Below are 25,449 nucleotides of genomic sequence, written 5' to 3' on the forward strand. Positions count from 1 at the left end.
GGTCTTTTTACATTACCAACACATGATTTTTTTCAGTGAGCCAATAATGTTAGGAAACTTTTTTATTAGCTTACCTGGTTATAGAAGTAGAAGAGGGCAAAAAAGTGACTCTATTTCACCTACAGCCATACCACATTGGATACGCCCAATCTTGTCTGATCTTGGAAGCTAAGCAGTGTTGGGCCTGGTTAGTACTTGGGTGGGAGACCACATGGGAACACCAGGTGCTGTAGGTTTTTTTCCCATTACTGGCAAATTGTTTTTATTCTCTAGTTATTTAAATTGGAAACTTTTTCTTTTTATTGCCAATACAGACATTTGGGAGAGGTCAAACAGACACAATAGCCATCACCTAAAGACTTACCACACTGTTTCGGCCCAATTCCAACTGCTTTTGGCAGCTAAATAGTGTTGAGCCTCTTTAGTAGTTTAATTTTCGACCACCTGCTAATATTATGTCCTGTAGGTATTTTTACATTACCAACACATGATTTTTTTCAGTAAGCCAATAATGTTAGGAAACTTTTTTATTAGCTTACCTGGTTATAGAAGTAGAAGAGGGCAAAAAAGTGACGGTATCTCTCTTACAGCCATACCACATTGGATACGCCCAATCTCGTCTGATCTTGGAAGCTAAGCAGTGTTGGGCCTCTTTTGTACTTGGGCGGGAGACCACATGGGAACACCAGGTGCTGTAGGTTTTTCCCATTACTGGCAAATTGTTTTTATTCTCTAGCTATTTAAATTGGAAACTTTTTCTTTTTATTGCCAATACAGACATTTGGGAGAGGTCAAACAGACACAATAGCCATCACCTAAAGACTTACCACACTGTTTCGGCCCAATTCCAACTGCTTTTGGCAGCTAAATAGTGTTGAGCCTCTTTAGTAGTTTAATTTGAGACCACCTGCTAATATTATGTCCTGTTGGTCTTTTTACATTACCAACACATGATTTTTTTCAGTAAGCCAATATAGTTAGGAAAGTTTTTTATTAGCTTACCTTTAGATAGAAGTAGAAGAGGGCAAAAAAGTGCCAGTATCTCACCTACAGCCATACCACATTGGATACGCCCAATCTCGTCTGATCTTGGAAGCTAAGCAGTGTTGGGCCTGGTTAGTACTTGGGTGGGAGACCACATGGGAACACCAGGTGCTGTAGGTTTTTTCCCATTACTGGCAAATTGTTTTTATTCTCTAGCTATTTAAATTGGAAACTTTTTCTTTTTATTGCCAACACAGACATTTGAGAGAGGTGAAACAGACACAATAGCCATCACCTAAAGACTTACCACACTGTTTCAGCCCAATTCCAACTGCTTTTGGCAGCTAAACAGTGTTGAGCCTCATTAGTAGTTTAATTTGAGACCACCTGCTAATATTATTGTCCTGTAGGTCTTTTTACATTACCAACACATGATTTTTTTCAGTAAGCCAATAATGTTAGGAAACTTTTTTATTAGCTTACCTGGTTATAGAAGTAGAAGAGGGCAAAAAAGTGACTCTATTTCACCTACAGCCATACCACATTGCATACGCCCAATCTTGTCTGATCTTGGAAGCTAAGCAGTGTTGGGCCTGGTTAGTACTTGGGTGGGAGACCACATGGGAACACCAGGTGCTGTAGGTTTTTTCCCATTACTGGCAAATTGTTTTTATTCTCTAGCTATTTAAATTGGAAACTTTTTCTTTTTATTGCCAATACAGACATTTGGGAGAGGTCAAACAGACACAATAGCCATCACCTAAAGACTTACCACACTGTTTCGGCCCAATTCCAACTGCTTTTGGCAGCTAAATAGTGTTGAGCCTCTTTAGTAGTTTAATTTGAGACCACCTGCTAATATTATGTCCTGTAGGTATTTTTACATTACCAACACATGATTTTTTTCAGTAAGCCAATAATGTTAGGAAACTTTTTTATTAGCTTACCTTTAGATAGAAGTAGAAGAGGGCAAAAAAGTGCAAGTATCTCACCTACAGCCATACCACATTGGATACGCCCAATCTCGTCTGATCTTGGAAGCTAAGCAGTGTTGGGCCTGGTTAGTACTTGGGTGGGAGACCACATGGGAACACCAGGTGCTGTAGGTTTTTTCCCATTACTGGCAAATTGTTTTTATTCTCTAGCTATTTAAATTGGAAACTTTTTCTTTTTATTGCCAACACAGACATTTGAGAGAGGTGAAACAGACACAATAGCCATCACCTAAAGACTTACCACACTGTTTCGGCCCAATTCCAACTGCTTTTGGCAGCTAAACAGTGTTGAGCCTCATTAGTAGTTTAATTTGAGACCACCTGCTAATATTATTGTCCTGTAGGTCTTTTTACATTACCAACACATGATTTTTTTCAGTAAGCCAATAATGTTAGGAAACTTTTTTATTAGCTTACCTGGTTATAGAAGTAGAAGAGGGCAAAAAAGTGACTCTATTTCACCTACAGCCATACCACATTGCATACGCCCAATCTTGTCTGATCTTGGAAGCTAAGCAGTGTTGGGCCTGGTTAGTACTTGGGTGGGAGACCACATGGGAACACCAGGTGCTGTAGGTTTTTTCCCATTACTGGCAAATTGTTTTTATTCTCTAGCTATTTAAATTGGAAACTTTTTCTTTTTATTGCCAATACAGACATTTGGGAGAGGTCAAACAGACACAATAGCCATCACCTAAAGACTTACCACACTGTTTCGGCCCAATTCCAACTGCTTTTGGCAGCTAAATAGTGTTGAGCCTCTTTAGTAGTTTAATTTGAGACCACCTGCTAATATTATGTCCTGTAGGTATTTTTACATTACCAACACATGATTTTTTTCAGTAAGCCAATAATGTTAGGAAACTTTTTTATTAGCTTACCTGGTTATAGAAGTAGAAGAGGGCAAAAAAGTGACTGTATCTCACCTACAGCCATACCACATTGGATACGCCCAATCTCGTCTGATCTTGGAAGCTAAGCAGTGTTGGGCCTGGTTAGTACTTGGGTGGGAGACCACATGGGAACACCAGGTGCTGTAGGTTTTTTCCCATTACTGGCAAATTGTTTTTATTCTCTAGCTATTTAAATTGGAAACTTTTTCTTTTTATTGCCAATACAGACATTTGGGAGAGGTCAAACAGACACAATAGCCATCACCTAAAGACTTACCACACTGTTTCGGCCCAATTCCAACTGCTTTTGGCAGCTAAATAGTGTTGAGCCTCTTTAGTAGTTTAATTTGAGACCACCTGCTAATATTATGTCCTGTAGGTATTTTTACATTACCAACACATGATTTTTTTCAGTAAGCCAATAATGTTAGGAAACTTTTTTATTAGCTTACCTGGTTATAGAAGTAGAAGAGGGCAAAAAAGTGACTGTATCTCACCTACAGCCATACCACATTGGATACGCCCAATCTCGTCTGATCTTGGAAGCTAAGCAGTGTTGGGCCTCTTTAGTACTTAGGTGGGAGACCACATGGGAACACCAGGTGCTGTAGGTTTTTCCCATTACTGGCAAATTGCTTTTATTCTCTAGCTATTTAAATTGGAAACTTTTTCTTTTTATTGCCAATACAGACATTTGGGAGAGGTCAAACAGACACAATAGCCATCACCTAAAGACTTACCACACTGTTTCGGCCCAATTCCAACTGCTTTTGGCAGCTAAATAGTGTTGAGCCTCTTTAGTAGTTTAATTTGAGACCACCTGCTAATATTATGTCCTGTTGGTCTTTTTACATTACCAACACATGATTTTTTTCAGTAAGCCAATATAGTTAGGAAAGTTTTTTATTAGCTTACCTTTAGATAGAAGTAGAAGAGGGCAAAAAAGTGCCTGTATCTCACCTACAGCCATACCACATTGGATACGCCCAATCTCGTCTGATCTTGGAAGCTAAGCAGTGTTGGGCCTGGTTAGTACTTGGGTGGGAGACCACATGGGAACACCAGGTGCTGTAGGTTTTTTCCCATTACTGGCAAATTGTTTTTATTCTCTAGCTATTTAAATTGGAAACTTTTTCTTTTTATTGCCAACACAGACATTTGAGAGAGGTGAAACAGACACAATAGCCATCACCTAAAGACTTACCACACTGTTTCGGCCCAATTCCAACTGCTTTTGGCAGCTAAACAGTGTTGAGCCTCATTAGTAGTTTAATTTGAGACCACCTGCTAATATTATGTCCTGTAGGTCTTTTTACATTACCAACACATGATTTTTTTCAGTAAGCCAATAATGTTAGGAAACTTTTTTATTAGCTTACCTGGTTATAGAAGTAGAAGAGGGCAAAAAAGTGACTCTATTTCACCTACAGCCATACCACATTGGATACGCCCAATCTTGTCTGATCTTGGAAGCTAAGCAGTATTGGGCCTGGTTAGTACTTGGGTGGGAGACCACATGGAAACACCAGGTGCTGTAGGTTTTTTCCCATTACTGGCAAATTGTTTTTATTCTCTAGCTATTTAAATTGGAAACTTTTTCTTTTTATTGCCAACACAGACATTTGAGAGAGGTGAAACAGACACAATAGCCATCACCTAAAGACTTACCACACTGTTTCGGCCCAATTCCAACTGCTTTTGGCAGCTAAACAGTGTTGAGCCTCATTAGTAGTTTAATTTGAGACCACCTGCTAATATTATGTCCTGTAGGTCTTTTTACATTACCAACACATGATTTTTTTCAGTAAGCCAATAATGTTAGGAAACTTTTTTATTAGCTTACCTGGTTATAGAAGTAGAAGAGGGCAAAAAAGTGACTCTATTTCACCTACAGCCATACCACATTGGATACGCCCAATCTTGTCTGATCTTGGAAGCTAAGCAGTATTGGGCCTGGTTAGTACTTGGGTGGGAGACCACATGGAAACACCAGGTGCTGTAGGTTTTTTCCCATTACTGGCAAATTGTTTTTATTCTCTAGCTATTTAAATTGGAAACTTTTTCTTTTTATTGCCAATACAGACATTTGAGAGAGGTGAAAAAGACACAATAGCCATCACCTAAAGACTTACCACACTGTTTTGGCCCAAATCTAACTGCTTTTGGCAGCTAAACAGTGTTGAGCCTCATTAGTAGTTTAATTTGAGACCACCTGCTAATATTATGTCCTGTAGGTCTTTTTACATTACCAACACATGATTTTTTTCAGTAAGCCAATAATGTTAGGAAACTTTTTTATTAGTTTACCTGGTTATAGAAGTAGAAGAGGGCAAAAAAGTGACTCTATTTCACCTACAGCCATACCACATTGGATACGCCCAATCTTGTCTGATCTTGGAAGCTAAGCAGTGTTGGGCCTGGTTAGTACTTGGGTGGGAGACCACGTGGGAACACCAGGTGCTGTAGGTTTTTTCCCATTACTGGCAAATTGTTTTTATTCTCTAGCTATTTAAATTGGAAACTTTTTCTTTTTATTGCCAATACAGACATTTGGGAGAGGTCAAACAGACACAATAGCCATCACCTAAAGACTTACCACACTGTTTCGGCCCAATTCCAACTGCTTTTGGCAGCTAAATAGTATTGAGCCTCTTTAGCAGTTTAATTTGAGACCACCTGCTAATATTATGTCCTGTAGGTATTTTTACATTACCAACACATGATTTTTTTCAGTAAGCCAATATAGTTATTAAACTTTTTTATTAGCTTACCTTTAGATAGAAGTAGAAGAGGGCAAAAAAGTGCCTGCATCTCACCTACAGCCATATCACATTGGATATGCCCAATCTCGTCTGATCTTGGAAGCTAAGCAGTGTTGGGCCTGGTTAGTACTTGGGTGGGAGACCACATGGGAACACCAGGTGCTGTAGGTTTTTTCCCATTACTGGCCAATTATTTTTATTCTCTAGCTATTTAAATTGGAAACTTTTTCTTTTTATTGCCAATACAGACATTTAGGAGAGGTCAAACAGACACAATAGCCATCACCTAAAGACTTACCACACTGTTTCGGCCCAATTCCAACTGCTTTTGGCAGCTAAATAGTGTTGAGCCTCTTTAGTAGTTTAATTTTCGACCACCTGCTAATATTATGTCCTGTAGGTATTTTTACATTACCAACACATGATTTTTTTCAGTAAGCCAATATAGTTATTAAACTTTTTTATTAGCTTACCTGGTTATAGAAGTAGAAGAGGGCAAAAAAGTGACTGTATCTCACCTACAGCCATACCACATTGGATACGCCCAATCTCGTCTGATCTTGGAAGCTAAGCAGTGTTGGGCCTGGTTAGTACTTGGGTGGGAGACCACATGGGAACACCAGGTGCTGTAGGTTTTTTCCCATTACTGGCAAATTGTTTTTATTCTCTAGCTATTTAAATTGGAAACTTTTTCTTTTTATTGCCAATACAGACATTTGGGAGAGGTCAAACAGACACAATAGCCATCACCTAAAGACTTACCACACTGTTTCGGCCCAATTCCAACTGCTTTTGGCAGCTAAATAGTGTTGAGCCTCTTTAGTAGTTTAATTTGAGACCACCTGCTAATATTATGTCCTGTAGGTATTTTTACATTACCAACACATGATTTTTTTCAGTAAGCCAATAATGTTAGGAAACTTTTTTATTAGCTTACCTGGTTATAGAAGTAGAAGAGGGCAAAAAAGTGACTGTATCTCACCTACAGCCATACCACATTGGATACGCCCAATCTCGTCTGATCTTGGAAGCTAAGCAGTGTTGGGCCTCTTTAGTACTTGGGTGGGAGACCACATGGGAACACCAGGTGCTGTAGGTTTTTCCCATTACTGGCAAATTGCTTTTATTCTCTAGCTATTTAAATTGGAAACTTTTTCTTTTTATTGCCAATACAGACATTTGGGAGAGGTCAAACAGACACAATAGCCATCACCTAAAGACTTACCACACTGTTTCGGCCCAATTCCAACTGCTTTTGGCAGCTAAATAGTGTTGAGCCTCTTTAGTAGTTTAATTTGAGACCACCTGCTAATATTATGTCCTGTTGGTCTTTTTACATTACCAACACATGATTTTTTTCAGTAAGCCAATATAGTTAGGAAAGTTTTTTATTAGCTTACCTTTAGATAGAAGTAGAAGAGGGCAAAAAAGTGCCTGTATCTCACCTACAGCCATACCACATTGGATACGCCCAATCTCGTCTGATCTTGGAAGCTAAGCAGTGTTGGGCCTGGTTAGTACTTGGGTGGGAGACCACATGGGAACACCAGGTGCTGTAGGTTTTTTCCCATTACTGGCAAATTGTTTTTATTCTCTAGCTATTTAAATTGGAAACTTTTTCTTTTTATTGCCAACACAGACATTTGAGAGAGGTGAAACAGACACAATAGCCATCACCTAAAGACTTACCACACTGTTTCGGCCCAATTCCAACTGCTTTTGGCAGCTAAACAGTGTTGAGCCTCATTAGTAGTTTAATTTGAGACCACCTGCTAATATTATGTCCTGTAGGTCTTTTTACATTACCAACACATGATTTTTTTCAGTAAGCCAATATAGTTATTAAACTTTTTTATTAGCTTACCTGGTTATAGAAGTAGAAGAGGGCAAAAAAGTGACTCTATTTCACCTACAGCCATACCACATTGGATACGCCCAATCTTGTCTGATCTTGGAAGCTAAGCAGTGTTGGGCCTGGTTAGTACTTGGGTGGGAGACCACATGGAAACACCAGGTGCTGTAGGTTTTTTCCCATTACTGGCCAATTGTTTTTATTCTCTAGCTATTTAAATTGGAAACTTTTTCTTTTTATTGCCAACACAGACATTTGAGAGAGGTGAAACAGACACAATAGCCATCACCTAAAGACTTACCACACTGTTTCGGCCCAATTCCAACTGCTTTTGGCAGCTAAACAGTGTTGAGCCTCATTAGTAGTTTAATTTGAGACCACCTGCTAATATTATGTCCTGTAGGTCTTTTTACATTACCAACACATGATTTTTTTCAGTGAGCCAATAATGTTAGGAAACTTTTTTATTAGCTTACCTGGTTATAGAAGTAGAAGAGGGCAAAAAAGTGACTCTATTTCACCTACAGCCATACCACATTGGATACGCCCAATCTTGTCTGATCTTGGAAGCTAAGCAGTGTTGGGCCTGGTTAGTACTTGGGTGGGAGACCACATGGGAACACCAGGTGCTGTAGGTTTTTACCCATTACTGGCAAATTGTTTTTATTCTCTAGTTATTTAAATTGGAAACTTTTTCTTTTTATTGCCAATACAGACATTTGGGAGAGGTCAAACAGACACAATAGCCATCACCTAAAGACTTACCACACTGTTTCGGCCCAATTCCAACTGCTTTTGGCAGCTAAATAGTGTTGAGCCTCTTTAGTAGTTTAATTTGAGACCACCTGCTAATATTATGTCCTGTTGGTCTTTTTACATTACCAACACATGATTTTTTTCAGTAAGCCAATATAGTTAGGAAAGTTTTTTATTAGCTTACCTTTAGATAGAAGTAGAAGAGGGCAAAAAAGTGCCAGTATCTCACCTACAGCCATACCACATTGGATACGCCCAATCTCGTCTGATCTTGGAAGCTAAGCAGTGTTGGGCCTGTTTAGTACTTGGGTGGGAGACCACATGGGAACACCAGGTGCTGTAGGTTTTTTCCCATTACTGGCAAATTGTTTTTATTCTCTAGCTATTTAAATTGGAAACTTTTTCTTTTTATTGCCAACACAGACATTTGAGAGAGGTGAAACAGACACAATAGCCATCACCTAAAGACTTACCACACTGTTTCGGCCCAATTCCAACTGCTTTTGGCAGCTAAACAGTGTTGAGCCTCATTAGTAGTTTAATTTGAGACCACCTGCTAATATTATTGTCCTGTAGGTCTTTTTACATTACCAACACATGATTTTTTTCAGTAAGCCAATAATGTTAGGAAACTTTTTTATTAGCTTACCTGGTTATAGAAGTAGAAGAGGGCAAAAAAGTGACTCTATTTCACCTACAGCCATACCACATTGCATACGCCCAATCTTGTCTGATCTTGGAAGCTAAGCAGTGTTGGGCCTGGTTAGTACTTGGGTGGGAGACCACATGGGAACACCAGGTGCTGTAGGTTTTTTCCCATTACTGGCAAATTGTTTTTATTCTCTAGCTATTTAAATTGGAAACTTTTTCTTTTTATTGCCAATACAGACATTTGGGAGAGGTCAAACAGACACAATAGCCATCACCTAAAGACTTACCACACTGTTTCGGCCCAATTCCAACTGCTTTTGGCAGCTAAATAGTGTTGAGCCTCTTTAGTAGTTTAATTTGAGACCACCTGCTAATATTATGTCCTGTAGGTATTTTTACATTACCAACACATGATTTTTTTCAGTAAGCCAATAATGTTAGGAAACTTTTTTATTAGCTTACCTTTAGATAGAAGTAGAAGAGGGCAAAAAAGTGCAAGTATCTCACCTACAGCCATACCACATTGGATACGCCCAATCTCGTCTGATCTTGGAAGCTAAGCAGTGTTGGGCCTGGTTAGTACTTGGGTGGGAGACCACATGGGAACACCAGGTGCTGTAGGTTTTTTCCCATTACTGGCAAATTGTTTTTATTCTCTAGCTATTTAAATTGGAAACTTTTTCTTTTTATTGCCAACACAGACATTTGAGAGAGGTGAAACAGACACAATAGCCATCACCTAAAGACTTACCACACTGTTTCGGCCCAATTCCAACTGCTTTTGGCAGCTAAACAGTGTTGAGCCTCATTAGTAGTTTAATTTGAGACCACCTGCTAATATTATTGTCCTGTAGGTCTTTTTACATTACCAACACATGATTTTTTTCAGTAAGCCAATAATGTTAGGAAACTTTTTTATTAGCTTACCTGGTTATAGAAGTAGAAGAGGGCAAAAAAGTGACTCTATTTCACCTACAGCCATACCACATTGCATACGCCCAATCTTGTCTGATCTTGGAAGCTAAGCAGTGTTGGGCCTGGTTAGTACTTGGGTGGGAGACCACATGGGAACACCAGGTGCTGTAGGTTTTTTCCCATTACTGGCAAATTGTTTTTATTCTCTAGCTATTTAAATTGGAAACTTTTTCTTTTTATTGCCAATACAGACATTTCGGAGAGGTCAAACAGACACAATAGCCATCACCTAAAGACTTACCACACTGTTTCGGCCCAATTCCAACTGCTTTTGGCAGCTAAATAGTGTTGAGCCTCTTTAGTAGTTTAATTTGAGACCACCTGCTAATATTATGTCCTGTAGGTATTTTTACATTACCAACACATGATTTTTTTCAGTAAGCCAATAATGTTAGGAAACTTTTTTATTAGCTTACCTGGTTATAGAAGTAGAAGAGGGCAAAAAAGTGACTGTATCTCACCTACAGCCATACCACATTGGATGCGCCCAATCTCGTCTGATCTTGGAAGCTAAGCAGTGTTGGGCCTGGTTAGTACTTGGGTGGGAGACCACATGGGAACACCAGGTGCTGTAGGTTTTTTCCCATTACTGGCAAATTGTTTTTATTCTCTAGCTATTTAAATTGGAAACTTTTTCTTTTTATTGCCAATACAGACATTTGAGAGAGGTGAAACAGACACAATAGCCATCACCTAAAGTCTTTCCACACTGTTTCGGCCCAATTCCAACTGCTTTTGGCAACTAAACAGTGTTGAGCCTCATTAGTAGTTTAATTTGAGACCACCTGCTAATATTATGTCCTGTAGGTATTTTTACATTACCAACACATGATTTTTTTCAGTAAGCCAATAATGTTAGGAAACTTTTTTATTAGCTTACCTGGTTATAGAAGTAGAAGAGGGCAAAAAAGTGACTGTATCTCACCTACAGCCATACCATATTGGATACGCCCAATCTCGTCTGATCTTGGAAGCTAACCAGTGTTGGGCCTCTTTAGTACTTGGGTGGGAGACCACATGGGAACACCAGGTGCTGTAGGTTTTTCCCATTACTGGCAAATTGTTTTTATTCTCTAGCTATTTAAATTGGAAACTTTTTCTTTTTATTGCCAATACAGACATTTGGGAGAGGTCAAACAGACACAATAGCCATCACCTAAAGACTTACCACACTGTTTCGGCCCAATTCCAACTGCTTTTGGCAGCTAAATAGTGTTGAGCCTCTTTAGTAGTTTATTTGAGACCACCTGCTAATATTATGTCCTGTAGGTATTTTTACATTACCAACACATGATTTTTTTCAGTAAGCCAATAATGTTAGGAAACTTTTTTATTAGCTTACCTGGTTATAGAAGTAGAAGAGGGCAAAAAAGTGACTCTATCTCACCTACAGCCATACCACATTGGATACGCCCAATCTTGTCTGATCTTGGAAGCTAAGCATTGTTGGGCCTGGTTAGTACTTGGGTAGGAGACCACATGGGAACACCAGGTGCTGTAGGTTTTTTCCCATTACTGGCAAATTGTTTTTATTCTCTAGCTATTTAAATTGGAAACTTTTTCTTTTTTATTGCCAATACAGACATTTGGAAGAGGTCAAACAGACACAATAGCCATCACCTAAAGACTTACCACACTGTTTCGGCCCAATTCCAACTGCTTTTGGCAGCTAAATAGTGTTGAGCCTCTTTAGTAGTTTAATTTGAGACCACCTGCTAATATTATGTCCTGTATGTCTTTTTACATTACCAACACATGATTTTTTTCAGTAAGCCAATATAGTTAGGAAACTTTTTTATTAGCTTACCTTTAGATAGAAGTAGAAGAGGGCAAAAAAGTGACTGCATCTCACCTACAGCCATACCACATTGGATACGCCCAATCTCGTCTGATCTTGGAAGCTAAGCAGTGTTGGGCCTGGTTAGTACTTGGGTGGGAGACCATATGGGAACACCAGGTGCTGTAGGTTTTTTCCCATTACTGGCAAATTGTTTTTATTCCTAGCTATTTAAATTGGAAACTTTTTCTTTTTATTGCCAATACAGACATTTGAGAGAGGTGAAACAGACACAATAGCCATCACCTAAAGACTTTCCACACTGTTTCGGCCCAATTCCAACTGCTTTTGGCAACTAAACAGTGTTGAGCCTCATTAGTAGTTTAATTTGAGACCACCTGCTAATATTATGTCCTGTAGGTCTTTTTACATTACCAACACATGATTTTTTTCAGTAAGCCAATAATGTTAGGAAACTTTTTTATTAGCTTACCTGGTTATAGAAGTAGAAGAGGGCAAAAAAGTGACTGCATCTCACCTACAGCCATACCACATTGGATACGCCCAATCTCGTCTGATCTTGGAAGCTAAGCAGTGTTGGGCCTGGTTAGTACTTGGGTGGGAGACCACATGGGAACACCAGGTGCTGTAGGTTTTTTCCCATTACTGGCAAATTGTTTTTATTCTCTAGCTATTTAAATTGGAAACTTTTTCTTTTTATTGCCAATACAGACATTTGGGAGAGGTCAAACAGACACAATAGCCATCACCTAAAGACTTACCACACTGTTTCGGACCAATTTCAACTGCTTTTGGCAGCTAAACAGTGTTGAGCCTCATTAGTAGTTTAATTTGAGACCACCTGCTAATATTATGTCCTGTAGGTCTTTTTACATTACCAACACATGATTTTTTTCAGTAAGCCAATAATGTTAGGAAACTTTTTTATTAGCTTACCTGGTTATAGAAGTAGAAGAGGGCAAAAAAGTGACTCTATCTCACCTACAGCCATACCACATTGGATACGCCCAATCTTGTCTGATCTTGGAAGCTAAGCATTGTTGGGCCTGGTTAGTGCTTGGGTAGGAGACCACATGGGAACACCAGGTGCTGTAGGTTTTTTCCCATTACTGGCAAATTGTTTTTATTCTCTAGCTATTTAAATTGGAAACTTTTTCTTTTTATTGCCAATACAGACATTTGGAAGAGGTCAAACAGACACAATAGCCATGACCTAAAGACTTACCACACTGTTTCGGCCCAATTGCAACTGCTTTTGGCAGCTAAATAGTGTTGAGCCTCTTTAGTAGTTTAATTTGAGACCACCTGCTAACATTATGTCCTGTAGGTCTTTTTACATTACCAACACATGATTTTTTTCAGTAAGCCAATATAGTTAGGAAACTTTTTTATTAGCTTACCTTTAGATAGAAGTAGAAGAGGGCAAACAAGTGCCTGCATCTCACCTACAGCCATACCACATTGGATACGCCCAATCTCGTCTGATCTTGGAAGCTAAGCAGTGTTGGGCCCGGTTAGTACTTGGGTGGGAGACCACATGGGAACACCAGGCGCTGTAGGTTTTTTCCCATTACTGGCAAATTGTTTTTATTCTCTAGCTATTTAAATTGGAAACTTTTTCTTTTTATTGCCAATACAGACATTTGGGAGAGGTCAAACAGACACAATAGCCATCACCTAAAGACTTACCACACTGTTTCGGCCCAATTCCAACTGCTTTTGGCAGCTAAATAGTATTGAGCCTCTTTAGTAGTTTAATTTGAGACCACCTGCTAATATTATGTCCTGTAGGTCTTTTTACATTACCAACACATGATTTTTTTCAGTAAGCCAATATAGTTAGGAAACTTTTTTATTAGCTTACCTTTAGATAGAAGTAGAAGAGGGCAAAAAAGTGCATGCATCTCACCTACAGCCATACCACATTGGATACGCCCAATCTCGTCTGATCTTGGAAGCTAAGCAGGGTTGGGCCTGGTTAGTACTTGGGTGGGAGACCACATGGGAACACCAGGTGCTGTAGGTTTTTTCCCATTACTGGCAAATTGTTTTTATTTTCTAGCTATTTAAATTGGAAACTTTTTCTTTTTATTGCCAATACAGACATTTGAGAGAGGAGAAACAGACATAATAGCCATCACCTAAAGACTTACCACACTGTTTCGGCCCAATTCTAACTGCTTTTGGCAGCTAAACAGTGTTGAGCCTCATTAGTAGTTTAATTTGAGACCACCTGCTAATATTATGTCCTGTAGGTCTTTTTACATTACCAACACATGATTTTTTTCAGTAAGCCAATAATGTTAGGAAACTTTTTTATTAGCTTACCTGGTTATAGAAGTAGAAGAGGGCAAAAAAGTGACTCTATCTCACCTACAGTCATACCACATTGGATACGCCTGATCTTGGAAGCTAAGCAGTGTTGGGCCTGGTTAGTACTTGGGTGGGAGACCACATAGGAACACCAGGTGCTGTAGGTTTTTTCCCATTACTGGCAAATTGTTTTTATTCTCTAGCTATTTAAATTGGAAACTTTTTCTTTTTATTGCCAATACAGACATTTGGGAGAGGTCAAACAGACACAATAGCCATCACTTAAAGACTTACCACACTGTTTCGGCCCAATTCCAACTGCTTTTGGCAGCTAAATAGTGTTGAGCCTCTTTAGTAGTTTAATTTGAGACCACCTGCTAATATTATGTCCTGTAGGTATTTTTACATTACCAACACATGATTTTTTTCAGTAAGCCAATAATGTTAGGAAACTTTTTTATTAGCTTACCTGGTTATAGAAGTAGAAGAGGGCAAAAAAGTGACTCTATCTCACCTACAGCCATACCACATTGGATACGCCCTATCTTGTCTGATCTTGGAAGCTAAGTATTGTTGGGCCTGGTTAGTACTTGGGTAGGAGACCACATGGGAACACCAGGTGCTGTAGGTTTTTTCCCATTACTGGCAAATTGTTTTTATTCTCTAGCTATTTAAATTGGAAACTTTTTCTTTTTATTGCCAATACAGACATTTGGAAGATGTCAAACAGACACAATAGCCATGACCTAAAGACTTACCACACTGTTTCGGCCCAATTGCAACTGCTTTTGGCAGCTAAATAGTGTTGAGCCTCTTTAGTAGTTTAATTTGAGACCACCTGCTAACATTATGTCCTGTAGGTCTTTTTACATTACCAACACATGATTTTTTTCAGTAAGCCAATATAGTTAGGAAACTTTTTTATTAGCTTACCTGGTTATAGAAGTAGAAGAGGGCAAAAAAGTGACTCTATCTCACCTACAGCCATACCACATTGGATACGCCCAATCTTGTCTGATCTTGGAAGCTAAGCATTGTTGGGCCTGGTTAGTGCTTGGGTAGGAGACCACATGGGAACACCAGGTGCTGTAGGTTTTTTCCCATTACTGGCAAATTGTTTTTATTCTCTAGCTATTTAAATTGGAAACTTTTTCTTTTTATTGCCAATACAGACATTTGGAAGAGGTCAAACAGACACAATAGCCATGACCTAAAGACTTACCACACTGTTTCGGCCCAATTGCAACTGCTTTTGGCAGCTAAATAGTGTTGAGCCTCTTTAGTAGTTTAATTTGAGACCACCTGCTAACATTATGTCCTGTAGGTCTTTTTACATTACCAACACATGATTTTTTTCAGTAAGCCAATATAGTTAGGAAACTTTTTTATTAGCTTACCTTTAGATAGAAGTAGAAGAGGGCAAACAAGTGCCTGCATCTCACCTACAGCCATACCACATTGGATACGCCCAATCTCGTCTGATCTTGGAAGCTAAGCAGTGTTGGGCCCGGTTAGTACTTGGGTGGGAGACCACATGGGAACACCAGGCGCTGTAGGTTTTTTCCCATTACTGGCAAATTGTTTTTATTCTCTAGCTATTTAAATTGGAAACTTTTTCTTTTTATTGCCAATACAGACATTTGGGAGAGGTCAAACAGACACAATAGCCATCACCTAAAGACTTACCACACTGTTTCGGCCCAATTCCAACTGCTTTTGGCAACTAAATAGTATTGAGCCTCTTTAGTAGTTTAATTTGAGACCACCTGCTAATATTATGTCCTGTAGGTCTTTTTACATTACCAACACATGATTTTTTTCAGTAAGCCAATATAGTTAGGAAACTTTTTTATTAGCTTACCTTTAGATAGAAGTAGAAGAGGGCAAAAAAGTGCATGCATCTCACCTACAGCCATACCACATTGGATACGCCCAATCTCGTCTGATCTTGGAAGCTAAGCAGGGTTGGGCCTGGTTAGTACTTGGGTGGGAGACCACATGGGAACACCAGGTGCTGTAGGTTTTTTCCCATTACTGGCAAATTGTTTTTATTTTCTAGCTATTTAAATTGGAAACTTTTTCTTTTTATTGCCAATACAGACATTTGAGAGAGGAGAAACAGACATAATAGCCATCACCTAAATACTTACCACACTGTTTCGGCCCAATTCTAACTGCTTTTGGCAGCTAAACAGTGTTGAGCCTCATTAGTAGTTTAATTTGAGACCACCTGCTAATATTATGTCCTGTAGGTCTTTTTACATTACCAACACATGATTTTTTTCAGTAAGCCAATAATGTTAGGAAACTTTTTTATTAGCTTACCTGGTTATAGAAGTAGAAGAGGGCAAAAAAGTGACTCTATCTCACCTACAGTCATACCACATTGGATACGCCTGATCTTGGAAGCTAAGCAGTGTTGGGCCTGGTTAGTACTTGGGTGGGAGACCACATAGGAACACCAGGTGCTGTAGGTTTTTTCCCATTACTGGCAAATTGTTTTTATTCTCTAGCTATTTAAATTGGAAACTTTTTCTTTTTATTGCCAATACAGACATTTGGGAGAGGTCAAACAGACACAATAGCCATCACTTAAAGACTTACCACACTGTTTCGGCCCAATTCCAACTGCTTTTGGCAGCTAAATAGTGTTGAGCCTCTTTAGTAGTTTAATTTGAGACCACCTGCTAATATTATGTCCTGTAGGTATTTTTACATTACCAACACATGATTTTTTTCAGTAAGCCAATAATGTTAGGAAACTTTTTTATTAGCTTACCTGGTTATAGAAGTAGAAGAGGGCAAAAAAGTGACTCTATCTCACCTACAGCCATACCACATTGGATACGCCCAATCTTGTCTGATCTTGGAAACTAAGCATTGTTGGGCCTGGTTAGTGCTTGGGTAGGAGACCACATGGGAACACCAGGTGCTGTAGGTTTTTTCCCATTACTGGCAAATTGTTTTTATTCTCTAGCTATTTAAATTGGAAACTTTTTCTTTTTATTGCCAATACAGACATTTGAGAGAGGAGAAACAGACATAATAGCCATCACCTAAAGACTTACCACACTGTTTCGGCCCAATTCTAACTGCTTTTGGCAGCTAAACAGTGTTGAGCCTCATTAGTAGTTTAATTTGAGACCACCTGCTAATATTATGTCCTGTATGTCTTTTTACATTACCAACACATGATTTTTTTCAGTAAGCCAATAATGTTAGGAAACTTTTTTATTAGCTTACCTGGTTATAGAAGTAGAAGAGGGCAAAAAAGTGACTCTATCTCACCTACAGTCATACCACATTGGATACGCCTGATCTTGGAAGCTAAGCAGTGTTGGGCCTGGTTAGTACTTGGGTGGGAGACCACATAGGAACACCAGGTGCTGTAGGTTTTTTCCCATTACTGGCAAATTGTTTTTATTCTCTAGCTATTTAAATTGGAAACTTTTTCTTTTTATTGCCAATACAGACATTTGGGAGAGGTCAAACAGACACAATAGCCATCACTTAAAGACTTACCACACTGTTTCGGCCCAATTTCAACTGCTTTTGGCAGCTAAATAGTGTTGAGCCTCTTTAGTAGTTTAATTTGAGACCACCTGCTAATATTATGTCCTGTAGGTATTTTTACATTACCAACACATGATTTTTTTCAGTAAGCCAATAATGTTAGGAAACTTTTTTATTAGCTTACCTGGTTATAGAAGTAGAAGAGGGCAAAAAAGTGACTCTATCTCACCTACAGCCATACCACATTGGATACGCCCTATCTTGTCTGATCTTGGAAGCTAAGCATTGTTGGGCCTGGTTAGTACTTGGGTAGGAGACCACATGGGAACACCAGGTGCTGTAGGTTTTTTCCCATTACTGGCAAATTGTTTTTATTCTCTAGCTATTTAAATTGGAAACTTTTTCTTTTTATTGCCAATACAGACATTTGGAAGAGGTGAAACAGACACAATAGCCATGACCTAAAGACTTACCACACTGTTTCGGCCCAATTGCAACTGCTTTTGGCAGCTAAATAGTGTTGAGCCTCTTTAGTAGTTTAATTTGAGACCACCTGCTAACATTATGTCCTGTAGGTCTTTTTACATTACCAACACATGATTTTTTTCAGTAAGCCAATATAGTTAGGAAACTTTTTTATTAGCTTACCTGGTTATAGAAGTAGAAGAGGGCAAAAAAGTGACTCTATCTCACCTACAGCCATACCACATTGGATACGCCCAATCTTGTCTGATCTTGGAAGCTAAGCATTGTTGGGCCTGGTTAGTGCTTGGGTAGGAGACCACATGGGAACACCAGGTGCTGTAGGTTTTTTCCCATTACTGGCAAATTGTTTTTATTCTCTAGCTATTTAAATTGGAAACTTTTTCTTTTTATTGCCAATACAGACATTTGGAAGAGGTCAAACAGACACAATAGCCATGACCTAAAGACTTACCACACTGTTTCGGCCCAATTGCAACTGCTTTTGGCAGCTAAATAGTGTTGAGCCTCTTTAGTAGTTTAATTTGAGACCACCTGCTAACATTATGTCCTGTAGGTCTTTTTACATTACCAACACATGATTTTTTTCAGTAAGCCAATATAGTTAGGAAACTTTTTTATTAGCTTACCTTTAGATAGAAGTAGAAGAGGGCAAACAAGTGCCTGCATCTCACCTACAGCCATACCACATTGGATACGCCCAATCTCGTCTGATCTTGGAAGCTAAGCAGTGTTGGGCCCGGTTAGTACTTGGGTGGGAGACCACATGGGAACACCAGGCGCTGTAGGTTTTTTCCCATTACTGGCAAATTGTTTTTATTCTCTAGCTATTTAAATTGGAAACTTTTTCTTTTTATTGCCAATACAGACATTTGGGAGAGGTCAAACAGACACAATAGCCATCACCTAAAGACTTACCACACTGTTTCGGCCCAATTCCAACTGCTTTTGGCAGCTAAATAGTATTGAGCCTCTTTAGTAGTTTAATTTGAGACCACCTGCTAATATTATGTCCTGTAGGTCTTTTTACATTACCAACACATGATTTTTTTCAGTAAGCCAATATAGTTAGGAAACTTTTTTATTAGCTTACCCTTAGATAGAAGTAGAAGAGGGCAAAAAAGTGCATGCATCTCACCTACAGCCATACCACATTGGATACGCCCAATCTCGTCTGATCTTGGAAGCTAAGCAGGGTTGGGCCTGGTTAGTACTTGGGTGGGAGACCACATGGGAACACCAGGTGCTGTAGGTTTTTTCCCATTACTGGCAAATTGTTTTTATTTTCTAGCTATTTAAATTGGAAACTTTTTCTTTTTATTGCCAATACAGACATTTGAGAGAGGAGAAACAGACATAATAGCCATCACCTAAATACTTACCACACTGTTTCGGCCCAATTCTAACTGCTTTTGGCAGCTAAACAGTGTTGAGCCTCATTAGTAGTTTAATTTGAGACCACCTGCTAATATTATGTCCTGTAGGTCTTTTTACATTACCAACACATGATTTTTTTCAGTAAGCCAATAATGTTAGGAAACTTTTTTATTAGCTTACCTGGTTATAGAAGTAGAAGAGGGCAAAAAAGTTACTCTATCTCACCTACAGTCATACCACATTGGATACGCCTGATCTTGGAAGCTAAGCAGTGTTGGGCCTGGTTAGTACTTGGGTGGGAGACCACATAGGAACACCAGGTGCTGTAGGTTTTTTCCCATTACTGGCAAATTGTTTTTATTCTCTAGCTATTTAAATTGGAAACTTTTTCTTTTTATTGCCAATACAGACATTTGGGAGAGGTCAAACAGACACAATAGCCATCACTTAAAGACTTACCACACTGTTTCGGCCCAATTCCAACTGCTTTTGGCAGCTAAATAGTGTTGAGCCTCTTTAATAGTTTAATTTGAGACCACCTGCTAATATTATGTCCTGTAGGTATTTTTACATTACCAACACATGATTTTTTTCAGTAAGCCAATAATGTTAGGAAACTTTTTTATTAGCTTACCTGGTTATAGAAGTAGAAGAGGGCAAAAAAGTGACTCTATCTCACCTACAGCCATACCACATTGGATACGCCCAATCTTGTCTGATCTTGGAAGCTAAGCATTGTTGGGCCTGGTTAGTGCTTGGGTAGGAGACCACATGGGAACACCAGGTGCTGTAGGTTTTTTCCCATTACTGGCAAATTGTTTTTATTCTCTAGCTATTTAAATTGGAAACTTTTTCTTTTTATTGCCAATACAGACATTTGGAAGAGGTCAAACAGACACAATAGCCATGACCTAAAGACTTACCACACTGTTTCGGCCCAATTGCAACTGCTTTTGGCAGCTAAATAGTGTTGAGCCTCTTTAGTAGTTTAATTTGAGACCACCTGCTAACATTATGTCCTGTAGGTCTTTTTACATTACCAACACATGATTTTTTTCAGTAAGCCAATATAGTTAGGAAACTTTTTTATTAGCTTACCTTTAGATAGAAGTAGAAGAGGGCAAACAAGTGCCTGCATCTCACCTACAGCCATACCACATTGGATACGCCCAATCTCGTCTGATCTTGGAAGCTAAGCAGTGTTGGGCCCGGTTAGTACTTGGGTGGGAGACCACATGGGAACACCAGGCGCTGTAGGTTTTTTCCCATTACTGGCAAATTGTTTTTATTCTCTAGCTATTTAAATTGGAAACTTTTTCTTTTTATTGCCAATACAGACATTTGGGAGAGGTCAAACAGACACAATAGCCATCACCTAAAGACTTACCACACTGTTTCGGCCCAATTCCAACTGCTTTTGGCAGCTAAATAGTATTGAGCCTCTTTAGTAGTTTAATTTGAGACCACCTGCTAATATTATGTCCTGTAGGTCTTTTTACATTACCAACACATGATTTTTTTCAGTAAGCCAATAATGTTAGGAAACTTTTTTATTAGCTTACCTGGTTATAGAAGTAGAAGAGGGCAAAAAAGTGACTCTATCTCACCTACAGCCATACCACATTGGATACGCCCTATCTTGTCTGATCTTGGAAGCTAAGCATTGTTGGGCCTGGTTAGTACTTGGGTAGGAGACCACATGGGAACACCAGGTGCTGTAGGTTTTTTCCCATTACTGGCAAATTGTTTTTATTCTCTAGCTATTTAAATTGGAAACTTTTTTTTTTTATTGCCAATACAGACATTTGGAAGAGGTGAAACAGACACAATAGCCATGACCTAAAGACTTACCACACTGTTTCGGCCCAATTGCAACTGCTTTTGGCAGCTAAATAGTGTTGAGCCTCTTTAGTAGTTTAATTTGAGACCACCTGCTAACATTATGTCCTGTAGGTCTTTTTACATTACCAACACATGATTTTTTTCAGTAAGCCAATATAGTTAGGAAACTTTTTTATTAGCTTACCTGGTTATAGAAGTAGAAGAGGGCAAAAAAGTGACTCTATCTCACCTACAGCCATACCACATTGGATACGCCCAATCTTGTCTGATCTTGGAAGCTAAGCATTGTTGGGCCTGGTTAGTGCTTGGGTAGGAGACCACATGGGAACACCAGGTGCTGTAGGTTTTTTCCCATTACTGGCAAATTGTTTTTATTCTCTAGCTATTTAAATTGGAAACTTTTTCTTTTTATTGCCAATACAGACATTTGGAAGAGGTCAAACAGACACAATAGCCATGACCTAAAGACTTACCACACTGTTTCGGCCCAATTGCAACTGCTTTTGGCAGCTAAATAGTGTTGAGCCTCTTTAGTAGTTTAATTTGAGACCACCTGCTAACATTATGTCCTGTAGGTCTTTTTACATTACCAACACATGATTTTTTTCAGTAAGCCAATATAGTTAGGAAACTTTTTTATTAGCTTACCTTTAGATAGAAGTAGAAGAGGGCAAACAAGTGCCTGCATCTCACCTACAGCCATACCACATTGGATACGCCCAATCTCGTCTGATCTTGGAAGCTAAGCAGTGTTGGGCCCGGTTAGTACTTGGGTGGGAGACCACATGGGAACACCAGGCGCTGTAGGTTTTTTCCCATTACTGGCAAATTGTTTTTATTCTCTAGCTATTTAAATTGGAAACTTTTTCTTTTTATTGCCAATACAGACATTTGGGAGAGGTCAAACAGACACAATAGCCATCACCTAAAGACTTACCACACTGTTTCGGCCCAATTCCAACTGCTTTTGGCAGCTAAATAGTATTGAGCCTCTTTAGTAGTTTAATTTGAGACCACCTGCTAATATTATGTCCTGTAGGTCTTTTTACATTACCAACACATGATTTTTTTCAGTAAGCCAATATAGTTAGGAAACTTTTTTATTAGCTTACCCTTAGATAGAAGTAGAAGAGGGCAAAAAAGTGCATGCATCTCACCTACAGCCATACCACATTGGATACGCCCAATCTCGTCTGATCTTGGAAGCTAAGCAGGGTTGGGCCTGGTTAGTACTTGGGTGGGAGACCACATGGGAACACCAGGTGCTGTAGGTTTTTTCCCATTACTGGCAAATTGTTTTTATTTTCTAGCTATTTAAATTGGAAACTTTTTCTTTTTATTGCCAATACAGACATTTGAGAGAGGAGAAACAGACATAATAGCCATCACCTAAATACTTACCACACTGTTTCGGCCCAATTCTAACTGCTTTTGGCAGCTAAACAGTGTTGAGCCTCATTAGTAGTTTAATTTGAGACCACCTGCTAATATTATGTCCTGTAGGTCTTTTTACATTACCAACACATGATTTTTTTCAGTAAGCCAATAATGTTAGGAAACTTTTTTATTAGCTTACCTGGTTATAGAAGTAGAAGAGGGCAAAAAAGTTACTCTATCTCACCTACAGTCATACCACATTGGATACGCCTGATCTTGGAAGCTAAGCAGTGTTGGGCCTGGTTAGTATTTGGGTGGGAGACCACATAGGAACACCAGGTGCTGTAGGTTTTTTCCCATTACTGGCAAATTGTTTTTATTCTCTAGCTATTTAAATTGGAAACTTTTTCTTTTTATTGCCAATACAGACATTTGGGAGAGGTCAAACAGACACAATAGCCATCACTTAAAGACTTACCACACTGTTTCGGCCCAATTCCAACTGCTTTTGGCAGCTAAATAGTGTTGAGCCTCTTTAGTAGTTTAATTTGAGACCACCTGCTAATATTATGTCCTGTAGGTATTTTTACATTACCAACACATGATTTTTTTCAGTAAGCCAATAATGTTAGGAAACTTTTTTATTAGCTTACCTGGTTATAGAAGTAGAAGAGGGCAAAAAAGTGACTCTATCTCACCTACAGCCATACCACATTGGATACGCCCAATCTTGTCTGATCTTGGAAGCTAAGCATTGTTGGGCCTGGTTAGTGCTTGGGTAGGAGACCACATGGGAACACCAGGTGCTGTAGGTTTTTTCCCATTACTGGCAAATTGTTTTTATTCTCTAGCTATTTAAATTGGAAACTTTTTCTTTTTATTGCCAATACAGACATTTGGAAGAGGTCAAACAGACACAATAGCCATGACCTAAAGACTTACCACACTGTTTCGGCCCAATTGCAACTGCTTTTGGCAGCTAAATAGTGTTGAGCCTCTTTAGTAGTTTAATTTGAGACCACCTGCTAACATTATGTCCTGTAGGTCTTTTTACATTACCAACACATGATTTTTTTCAGTAAGCCAATATAGTTAGGAAACTTTTTTATTAGCTTACCTTTAGATAGAAGTAGAAGAGGGCAAACAAGTGCCTGCATCTCACCTACAGCCATACCACATTGGATACGCCCAATCTCGTCTGATCTTGGAAGCTAAGCAGTGTTGGGCCCGGTTAGTACTTGGGTGGGAGACCACATGGGAACACCAGGCGCTGTAGGTTTTTTCCCATTACTGGCAAATTGTTTTTATTCTCTAGCTATTTAAATTGGAAACTTTTTCTTTTTATTGCCAATACAGACATTTGGGAGAGGTCAAACAGACACAATAGCCATCACCTAAAGACTTACCACACTGTTTCGGCCCAATTCCAACTGCTTTTGGCAGCTAAATAGTATTGAGCCTCTTTAGTAGTTTAATTTGAGACCACCTGCTAATATTATGTCCTGTAGGTCTTTTTACATTACCAACACATGATTTTTTTCAGTAAGCCAATATAGTTAGGAAACTTTTTTATTAGCGTACCTTTAGATAGAAGTAGAAGAGGGCAAAAAAGTGCATGCATCTCACCTACAGCCATACCACATTGGATACGCCCAATCTCGTCTGATCTTGGAAGCTAAGCAGGGTTGGGCCTGGTTAGTACTTGGGTGGGAGACCACATGGGAACACCAGGTGCTGTAGGTTTTTTCCCATTACTGGCAAATTGTTTTTATTTTCTAGCTATTTAAATTGGAAACTTTTTCTTTTTATTGCCAATACAGACATTTGAGAGAGGAGAAACAGACATAATAGCCATCACCTAAAGACTTACCACACTGTTTCGGCCCAATTCTAACTGCTTTTGGCAGCTAAACAGTGTTGAGCCTCATTAGTAGTTTAATTTGAGACCACCTGCTAATATTATGTCCTGTAGGTCTTTTTACATTACCAACACATGATTTTTTTCAGTAAGCCAATAATGTTAGGAAACTTTTTTATTAGCTTACCTGGTTATAGAAGTAGAAGAGGGCAAAAAAGTGACTGTATCTCACCTACAGTCATACCACATTGGATACGCCTGATCTTGGAAGCTAAGCAGTGTTGGGCCTGGTTAGTACTTGGGTGGGAGACCACATAGGAACACCAGGTGCTATAGGTTTTTTCCCATTACTGGCAAATTGTTTTTATTCTCTAGCTATTTAAATTGGAAACTTTTTCTTTTTATTGCCAATACAGACATTTGGGAGAGGTCAAACAGACACAATAGCCATCACTTAAAGACTTACCACACTGTTTCGGCCCAATTCCAACTGCTTTTGGCAGCTAAATAGTGTTGAGCCTCTTTAGTAGTTTAATTTGAGACCACCTGCTAATATTATGTCCTGTAGGTATTTTTACATTACCAACACATGATTTTTTTCAGTAAGCCAATAATGTTAGGAAACTTTTTTATTAGCTTACCTGGTTATAGAAGTAGAAGAGGGCAAAAAAGTGACTCTATCTCACCTACAGCCATACCACATTGGATACGCCCTATCTTGTCTGATCTTGGAAGCTAAGCATTGTTGGGCCTGGTTAGTACTTGGGTAGGAGACCACATGGGAACACCAGGTGCTGTAGGTTTTTTCCCATTACTGGCAAATTGTTTTTATTCTCTAGCTATTTAAATTGGAAACTTTTTCTTTTTATTGCCAATACAGACATTTGGAAGAGGTCAAACAGACACAATAGCCATGACCTAAAGACTTACCACACTGTTTCGGCCCAATTGCAACTGCTTTTGGCAGCTAAATAGTGTTGAGCCTCTTTAGTAGTTTAATTTGAGACCACCTGCTAACAT

At 39.0% G+C, this 25,449-nt stretch overlaps 45 non-coding genes and 10 pseudogenes across 45 annotated transcripts; all 55 read left to right on the forward strand.

Moving 5' to 3' along the window:
- The first annotated feature begins 117 nt into the window (after positions 1-117).
- On the forward strand, positions 118-236 carry LOC146031912 (5S ribosomal RNA). Its single transcript, XR_014457363.1, has one exon. It is a non-coding gene; the product is annotated as a 5S ribosomal RNA (ribosomal RNA).
- Positions 237-582: 346 nt separating this feature from the next.
- Positions 583-701, forward strand: LOC146028586 (5S ribosomal RNA; annotated as a pseudogene).
- Positions 702-1,045: 344 nt separating this feature from the next.
- LOC146035178 (5S ribosomal RNA) lies at positions 1,046-1,164 on the forward strand. The gene has a single exon (XR_014460582.1). It is a non-coding gene; the product is annotated as a 5S ribosomal RNA (ribosomal RNA).
- A 346-nt stretch (positions 1,165-1,510) lies between these two features.
- LOC146032675 (5S ribosomal RNA) lies at positions 1,511-1,629 on the forward strand. Its single transcript, XR_014458099.1, has one exon. It is a non-coding gene; the product is annotated as a 5S ribosomal RNA (ribosomal RNA).
- A 345-nt stretch (positions 1,630-1,974) lies between these two features.
- Positions 1,975-2,093, forward strand: LOC146027335 (5S ribosomal RNA). Its single transcript, XR_014454739.1, has one exon. It is a non-coding gene; the product is annotated as a 5S ribosomal RNA (ribosomal RNA).
- A 346-nt stretch (positions 2,094-2,439) lies between these two features.
- LOC146032677 (5S ribosomal RNA) lies at positions 2,440-2,558 on the forward strand. The gene has a single exon (XR_014458101.1). It is a non-coding gene; the product is annotated as a 5S ribosomal RNA (ribosomal RNA).
- Positions 2,559-2,903: 345 nt separating this feature from the next.
- LOC146027346 (5S ribosomal RNA) lies at positions 2,904-3,022 on the forward strand. The gene has a single exon (XR_014454750.1). It is a non-coding gene; the product is annotated as a 5S ribosomal RNA (ribosomal RNA).
- Positions 3,023-3,367: 345 nt separating this feature from the next.
- On the forward strand, positions 3,368-3,486 carry LOC146034584 (5S ribosomal RNA). The gene has a single exon (XR_014459989.1). It is a non-coding gene; the product is annotated as a 5S ribosomal RNA (ribosomal RNA).
- A 344-nt stretch (positions 3,487-3,830) lies between these two features.
- On the forward strand, positions 3,831-3,949 carry LOC146027358 (5S ribosomal RNA). The gene has a single exon (XR_014454762.1). It is a non-coding gene; the product is annotated as a 5S ribosomal RNA (ribosomal RNA).
- A 345-nt stretch (positions 3,950-4,294) lies between these two features.
- Positions 4,295-4,413, forward strand: LOC146035176 (5S ribosomal RNA). The gene has a single exon (XR_014460579.1). It is a non-coding gene; the product is annotated as a 5S ribosomal RNA (ribosomal RNA).
- Positions 4,414-4,758: 345 nt separating this feature from the next.
- Positions 4,759-4,877, forward strand: LOC146035177 (5S ribosomal RNA). Its single transcript, XR_014460581.1, has one exon. It is a non-coding gene; the product is annotated as a 5S ribosomal RNA (ribosomal RNA).
- A 345-nt stretch (positions 4,878-5,222) lies between these two features.
- Positions 5,223-5,341, forward strand: LOC146031973 (5S ribosomal RNA). Its single transcript, XR_014457423.1, has one exon. It is a non-coding gene; the product is annotated as a 5S ribosomal RNA (ribosomal RNA).
- A 345-nt stretch (positions 5,342-5,686) lies between these two features.
- Positions 5,687-5,805, forward strand: LOC146032319 (5S ribosomal RNA). Its single transcript, XR_014457760.1, has one exon. It is a non-coding gene; the product is annotated as a 5S ribosomal RNA (ribosomal RNA).
- A 345-nt stretch (positions 5,806-6,150) lies between these two features.
- LOC146027370 (5S ribosomal RNA) lies at positions 6,151-6,269 on the forward strand. Its single transcript, XR_014454773.1, has one exon. It is a non-coding gene; the product is annotated as a 5S ribosomal RNA (ribosomal RNA).
- A 345-nt stretch (positions 6,270-6,614) lies between these two features.
- On the forward strand, positions 6,615-6,733 carry LOC146034166 (5S ribosomal RNA). Its single transcript, XR_014459573.1, has one exon. It is a non-coding gene; the product is annotated as a 5S ribosomal RNA (ribosomal RNA).
- A 344-nt stretch (positions 6,734-7,077) lies between these two features.
- On the forward strand, positions 7,078-7,196 carry LOC146027382 (5S ribosomal RNA). The gene has a single exon (XR_014454785.1). It is a non-coding gene; the product is annotated as a 5S ribosomal RNA (ribosomal RNA).
- A 345-nt stretch (positions 7,197-7,541) lies between these two features.
- LOC146033742 (5S ribosomal RNA) lies at positions 7,542-7,660 on the forward strand. Its single transcript, XR_014459150.1, has one exon. It is a non-coding gene; the product is annotated as a 5S ribosomal RNA (ribosomal RNA).
- A 345-nt stretch (positions 7,661-8,005) lies between these two features.
- LOC146031913 (5S ribosomal RNA) lies at positions 8,006-8,124 on the forward strand. The gene has a single exon (XR_014457364.1). It is a non-coding gene; the product is annotated as a 5S ribosomal RNA (ribosomal RNA).
- A 345-nt stretch (positions 8,125-8,469) lies between these two features.
- On the forward strand, positions 8,470-8,588 carry LOC146031136 (5S ribosomal RNA). The gene has a single exon (XR_014456610.1). It is a non-coding gene; the product is annotated as a 5S ribosomal RNA (ribosomal RNA).
- A 346-nt stretch (positions 8,589-8,934) lies between these two features.
- LOC146032678 (5S ribosomal RNA) lies at positions 8,935-9,053 on the forward strand. Its single transcript, XR_014458102.1, has one exon. It is a non-coding gene; the product is annotated as a 5S ribosomal RNA (ribosomal RNA).
- Positions 9,054-9,398: 345 nt separating this feature from the next.
- Positions 9,399-9,517, forward strand: LOC146027394 (5S ribosomal RNA). The gene has a single exon (XR_014454797.1). It is a non-coding gene; the product is annotated as a 5S ribosomal RNA (ribosomal RNA).
- A 346-nt stretch (positions 9,518-9,863) lies between these two features.
- LOC146032679 (5S ribosomal RNA) lies at positions 9,864-9,982 on the forward strand. The gene has a single exon (XR_014458103.1). It is a non-coding gene; the product is annotated as a 5S ribosomal RNA (ribosomal RNA).
- Positions 9,983-10,327: 345 nt separating this feature from the next.
- On the forward strand, positions 10,328-10,446 carry LOC146031647 (5S ribosomal RNA). The gene has a single exon (XR_014457109.1). It is a non-coding gene; the product is annotated as a 5S ribosomal RNA (ribosomal RNA).
- A 345-nt stretch (positions 10,447-10,791) lies between these two features.
- LOC146027894 (5S ribosomal RNA) lies at positions 10,792-10,910 on the forward strand (annotated as a pseudogene).
- A 343-nt stretch (positions 10,911-11,253) lies between these two features.
- On the forward strand, positions 11,254-11,372 carry LOC146034157 (5S ribosomal RNA). The gene has a single exon (XR_014459564.1). It is a non-coding gene; the product is annotated as a 5S ribosomal RNA (ribosomal RNA).
- A 346-nt stretch (positions 11,373-11,718) lies between these two features.
- Positions 11,719-11,837, forward strand: LOC146030715 (5S ribosomal RNA). Its single transcript, XR_014456205.1, has one exon. It is a non-coding gene; the product is annotated as a 5S ribosomal RNA (ribosomal RNA).
- Positions 11,838-12,181: 344 nt separating this feature from the next.
- Positions 12,182-12,300, forward strand: LOC146027405 (5S ribosomal RNA). The gene has a single exon (XR_014454808.1). It is a non-coding gene; the product is annotated as a 5S ribosomal RNA (ribosomal RNA).
- Positions 12,301-12,645: 345 nt separating this feature from the next.
- On the forward strand, positions 12,646-12,764 carry LOC146027738 (5S ribosomal RNA). Its single transcript, XR_014455124.1, has one exon. It is a non-coding gene; the product is annotated as a 5S ribosomal RNA (ribosomal RNA).
- Positions 12,765-13,109: 345 nt separating this feature from the next.
- Positions 13,110-13,228, forward strand: LOC146031315 (5S ribosomal RNA). The gene has a single exon (XR_014456783.1). It is a non-coding gene; the product is annotated as a 5S ribosomal RNA (ribosomal RNA).
- Positions 13,229-13,573: 345 nt separating this feature from the next.
- LOC146031449 (5S ribosomal RNA) lies at positions 13,574-13,692 on the forward strand. Its single transcript, XR_014456916.1, has one exon. It is a non-coding gene; the product is annotated as a 5S ribosomal RNA (ribosomal RNA).
- A 345-nt stretch (positions 13,693-14,037) lies between these two features.
- On the forward strand, positions 14,038-14,146 carry LOC146029178 (5S ribosomal RNA; annotated as a pseudogene).
- A 345-nt stretch (positions 14,147-14,491) lies between these two features.
- Positions 14,492-14,610, forward strand: LOC146028098 (5S ribosomal RNA; annotated as a pseudogene).
- A 345-nt stretch (positions 14,611-14,955) lies between these two features.
- Positions 14,956-15,074, forward strand: LOC146027739 (5S ribosomal RNA). The gene has a single exon (XR_014455125.1). It is a non-coding gene; the product is annotated as a 5S ribosomal RNA (ribosomal RNA).
- A 345-nt stretch (positions 15,075-15,419) lies between these two features.
- LOC146031317 (5S ribosomal RNA) lies at positions 15,420-15,538 on the forward strand. The gene has a single exon (XR_014456785.1). It is a non-coding gene; the product is annotated as a 5S ribosomal RNA (ribosomal RNA).
- A 345-nt stretch (positions 15,539-15,883) lies between these two features.
- LOC146031450 (5S ribosomal RNA) lies at positions 15,884-16,002 on the forward strand. The gene has a single exon (XR_014456917.1). It is a non-coding gene; the product is annotated as a 5S ribosomal RNA (ribosomal RNA).
- Positions 16,003-16,347: 345 nt separating this feature from the next.
- On the forward strand, positions 16,348-16,456 carry LOC146029179 (5S ribosomal RNA; annotated as a pseudogene).
- A 345-nt stretch (positions 16,457-16,801) lies between these two features.
- Positions 16,802-16,920, forward strand: LOC146028533 (5S ribosomal RNA; annotated as a pseudogene).
- Positions 16,921-17,265: 345 nt separating this feature from the next.
- Positions 17,266-17,374, forward strand: LOC146029181 (5S ribosomal RNA; annotated as a pseudogene).
- Positions 17,375-17,719: 345 nt separating this feature from the next.
- LOC146027503 (5S ribosomal RNA) lies at positions 17,720-17,838 on the forward strand. Its single transcript, XR_014454902.1, has one exon. It is a non-coding gene; the product is annotated as a 5S ribosomal RNA (ribosomal RNA).
- Positions 17,839-18,183: 345 nt separating this feature from the next.
- On the forward strand, positions 18,184-18,302 carry LOC146027740 (5S ribosomal RNA). The gene has a single exon (XR_014455126.1). It is a non-coding gene; the product is annotated as a 5S ribosomal RNA (ribosomal RNA).
- A 345-nt stretch (positions 18,303-18,647) lies between these two features.
- LOC146031318 (5S ribosomal RNA) lies at positions 18,648-18,766 on the forward strand. The gene has a single exon (XR_014456786.1). It is a non-coding gene; the product is annotated as a 5S ribosomal RNA (ribosomal RNA).
- A 345-nt stretch (positions 18,767-19,111) lies between these two features.
- LOC146031451 (5S ribosomal RNA) lies at positions 19,112-19,230 on the forward strand. The gene has a single exon (XR_014456918.1). It is a non-coding gene; the product is annotated as a 5S ribosomal RNA (ribosomal RNA).
- A 345-nt stretch (positions 19,231-19,575) lies between these two features.
- On the forward strand, positions 19,576-19,684 carry LOC146029182 (5S ribosomal RNA; annotated as a pseudogene).
- A 345-nt stretch (positions 19,685-20,029) lies between these two features.
- LOC146027741 (5S ribosomal RNA) lies at positions 20,030-20,148 on the forward strand. The gene has a single exon (XR_014455127.1). It is a non-coding gene; the product is annotated as a 5S ribosomal RNA (ribosomal RNA).
- A 345-nt stretch (positions 20,149-20,493) lies between these two features.
- LOC146031319 (5S ribosomal RNA) lies at positions 20,494-20,612 on the forward strand. The gene has a single exon (XR_014456787.1). It is a non-coding gene; the product is annotated as a 5S ribosomal RNA (ribosomal RNA).
- A 345-nt stretch (positions 20,613-20,957) lies between these two features.
- Positions 20,958-21,076, forward strand: LOC146027504 (5S ribosomal RNA). The gene has a single exon (XR_014454903.1). It is a non-coding gene; the product is annotated as a 5S ribosomal RNA (ribosomal RNA).
- Positions 21,077-21,421: 345 nt separating this feature from the next.
- Positions 21,422-21,540, forward strand: LOC146027742 (5S ribosomal RNA). The gene has a single exon (XR_014455129.1). It is a non-coding gene; the product is annotated as a 5S ribosomal RNA (ribosomal RNA).
- A 345-nt stretch (positions 21,541-21,885) lies between these two features.
- LOC146031320 (5S ribosomal RNA) lies at positions 21,886-22,004 on the forward strand. Its single transcript, XR_014456788.1, has one exon. It is a non-coding gene; the product is annotated as a 5S ribosomal RNA (ribosomal RNA).
- Positions 22,005-22,349: 345 nt separating this feature from the next.
- LOC146031452 (5S ribosomal RNA) lies at positions 22,350-22,468 on the forward strand. The gene has a single exon (XR_014456919.1). It is a non-coding gene; the product is annotated as a 5S ribosomal RNA (ribosomal RNA).
- A 345-nt stretch (positions 22,469-22,813) lies between these two features.
- On the forward strand, positions 22,814-22,922 carry LOC146029450 (5S ribosomal RNA; annotated as a pseudogene).
- A 345-nt stretch (positions 22,923-23,267) lies between these two features.
- Positions 23,268-23,386, forward strand: LOC146027744 (5S ribosomal RNA). Its single transcript, XR_014455131.1, has one exon. It is a non-coding gene; the product is annotated as a 5S ribosomal RNA (ribosomal RNA).
- A 345-nt stretch (positions 23,387-23,731) lies between these two features.
- LOC146031321 (5S ribosomal RNA) lies at positions 23,732-23,850 on the forward strand. The gene has a single exon (XR_014456789.1). It is a non-coding gene; the product is annotated as a 5S ribosomal RNA (ribosomal RNA).
- Positions 23,851-24,195: 345 nt separating this feature from the next.
- On the forward strand, positions 24,196-24,314 carry LOC146031453 (5S ribosomal RNA). Its single transcript, XR_014456920.1, has one exon. It is a non-coding gene; the product is annotated as a 5S ribosomal RNA (ribosomal RNA).
- A 345-nt stretch (positions 24,315-24,659) lies between these two features.
- On the forward strand, positions 24,660-24,768 carry LOC146029518 (5S ribosomal RNA; annotated as a pseudogene).
- Positions 24,769-25,113: 345 nt separating this feature from the next.
- LOC146027506 (5S ribosomal RNA) lies at positions 25,114-25,232 on the forward strand. Its single transcript, XR_014454905.1, has one exon. It is a non-coding gene; the product is annotated as a 5S ribosomal RNA (ribosomal RNA).
- The last annotated feature ends 217 nt before the right edge of the window (positions 25,233-25,449 follow it).

Source organism: Crinia signifera, chromosome 8 (genome assembly GCF_055691185.1).
Source record: "Crinia signifera chromosome 8, ASM5569118v1, whole genome shotgun sequence".
NCBI lineage: Eukaryota > Metazoa > Chordata > Amphibia > Anura > Myobatrachidae > Crinia > Crinia signifera.